Below are 2767 nucleotides of genomic sequence, written 5' to 3' on the forward strand. Positions count from 1 at the left end.
AGAGCAGCGGGCCGCCGCGATCCGTGGAGCAGAGCAGGCTGCAGCGCCGCTGTCTGCCCGTCTTCCCCAAGACCCCGACGGTGCCCTCGGCCCTCGCCCTGTCTGCCCGTCTTCCCCGAGACCCCGACAGCGCCGTCGTCTGCCTGTCTGCCCTGTTCGGCGGCTGTTCGGCGTCCACTCGCCCATCGCCGGTCGGCGGCTCGCCTCCATGGAAGCCCAAGAACCGGATGGGCACGAAGGTCATTCGCGTCCGCCACCGCCGCCAATACCACGAAGGCTACAGCGCACGAGCACAAGGAAGCTTGTGCCAGCAGCTAAGAAAATTTCAGCGACTGCTAGCACTGCACCTTCATCATCCACATCTCATTGTGATGTTGTCTCTGTCTCTGTAGAAAAGGTATTAACGTATGATAAATTTCAATATTTCATACATGATTTAGATTTGAATAGATTTATGATAAATTTCAATATTTCATACAAGCTGGCACAAGCTAAGAAAAATCTTGCTCAAGGTAGTCTCTCCTTTACTTCAGATGGTGGACCTGTTGTTGTTAATCCCACTGAATATGATCATGAGCACACTAGAGTGTTAATTGCTAAGATGATAATTGTCCATGAATATGCATTTAGAATGGTAGAGCATAAATGGTTCAATATCTTGATGAAATGGATGAATAACAATTATGAATCTATTGGTAGGAAGACTATTAAAAATGAATGCATGAAGATCTATGAATCTGAGAAAGAACTACTCAAGAAGAGTCTTAGAGAGTCTGAGAAAGAACTACTCAAGAAGGTTCTTGGCTGTTCCAGCTAGCAGTGTGTCATCAGAATCCACTTTTAGCACTGGGGGTAGGATCCTTGATGATTACAGGAGTTCATTGAAGCCAGCAACAGTTCAGGCTTTGGTGTGTGCTTCTAGTTGGATACGCGGGTCTCGAAGTTCACCTATTCTTGTAACTGTAAGTGTATGGTGGCAATACTTGTAACTTCTAAGTGTTTACTTGGCATTTCAGTATCTGAATATGTGACACTCACTTTGTACATATTTTGTAGGGAGAAGGTGATGATGGTGACATCGAGTCCGTGGAATTTCCAAAGTGTGTAGTTGCAAGTAATTGTAAGTGTTGCTGATTTGTATTGTATGAGTTATATACTTATATCATTATATGAATGTGTTGCCGTTTATGAGTTATATCATTATATGACATGTAGATATAGTCATGTTTGTAGAAAAACATGGTGTTGTCCCTGATTTATAAGTGGTTCTGATTTATGTGTTGCTGATTTTCTGATGACTTGTAGAGGCACATGGTCACATACTCACATGGAGGAGATGGAGGAGAGGGAGAGATAGGACCTGGGAGAGGAGACATGAGAGGCACATGGTCATTACATTTTGTTGGCTGTAACTGTAAGCCTGTAATTATTGGTTGCAACTTGTAAGTTGCAACTGTTGGCTGTTGCTAACCTGACATATTTTGTTGGCTCCCTACAACTTTGTCCTAAACTCCTGAACTCCTGTAAGGCTGCATCACTGATTCACTGCATGTATTTTGGTTCTAGAACTAAAACTATGAAAGTATGGAATTATGGATTATGGAATGGAACTATTATTAACTATAAGTCTATAATTGGTTGCTGCATGTATTATACAATTTTTTTTGTTTGTTTAAGTGAATGAGATGGCTGTTATTTTGTAAATAGTTATATCTGATATTATATATGTATGGTTGTTGGCTTTATGGCTTATGTCAATTTTGATAACGAGCTGGCTCACGAGTTAATCGAGTCAGACCGAGTTACCAAACGAGCCGAGCCGAGCAGCTTCTCCAGCTCGTTATCATAACGAGTCGAGTCGAGCTAACTCGTTATCATAACGAGCCAACTCGAGTCGAACCGAGCCGAGTCGAGCCAGCTCGATATCCAGCCCTAATTCCAGATCAAGTGTTGGCTTATATCTAGTTTCAGATATTCCAGACAATCATGTTCAGTTTTCTATATCTTCAATGTATGACTTTGGAAGTATGCCTGCTACCTATATAGTATAGTTATGCTCATATAGTCTACTTATTATGATGATCACATCATAATAAGTAATAACCAATTTAACCTTGTTTTACATATAACAACGTTATATTATATTTATTTGACCTGGCACTCCGTTACATCCAAGCATTATATAACCCATTCATGCAAAATATTGATTACCTCAAACAAACATATGTCATTGTGCTATTACAAAGATTTAATACGTCACCTCACTATTTTCCCACATCTAATTCTTCACCCATACCCATCTGTTCAACAGTTGATTCATTGTCTACTTCTTCATCAATACGATGTTTTGCAGTGGAGATTTCATTCCATTGTGGAGCAGTTGTTTTACTATTGAGTCTTGATCCCACCGGTCGTCCTCTTTTCCGATTAGCCAGTGTTGCTAGTCTTGCCCTGTTCTCTTCCACAGACAGACACGTCCTGCTGTTGTGTCCATCTGCAATTCCACACAATTGGCATATCCTATTCTTCTTTTTTCTTCTTTGGCACCTAGTTTCAGAATCCTTTCTTCTGTATTTGTTATTGTTCGGCCTTTTGGTCTTGCTCGAGCCGGCATACCCAGGTTTGTAACATCCACATTAAAATTCAACCTCTGTATCATATAAACTCGATATTCATTACTATACACATATAAATAAACATTACATATGTACCACTCAGAAAAACCAATTATCAAGGCTAACCTTCTTAGCTTCTGAGGATGCACCCA

At 40.9% G+C, this 2767-nt stretch overlaps 1 long non-coding RNA gene across 1 annotated transcript; it reads left to right on the forward strand.

Moving 5' to 3' along the window:
* The first annotated feature begins 476 nt into the window (after positions 1–476).
* Positions 477–1120, forward strand: LOC103650750 (uncharacterized). The gene is made up of 3 exons (XR_002268430.1): positions 477–512; positions 797–962; positions 1057–1120. It is a non-coding gene; the product is annotated as an uncharacterized lncRNA (long non-coding RNA).
* Positions 1121–2767: the final 1647 nt, after the last annotated feature.

Source organism: Zea mays, chromosome 3, assembly GCF_902167145.1.
Source record: "Zea mays cultivar B73 chromosome 3, Zm-B73-REFERENCE-NAM-5.0, whole genome shotgun sequence".
Taxonomy (NCBI): domain Eukaryota; kingdom Viridiplantae; phylum Streptophyta; class Magnoliopsida; order Poales; family Poaceae; genus Zea; species Zea mays.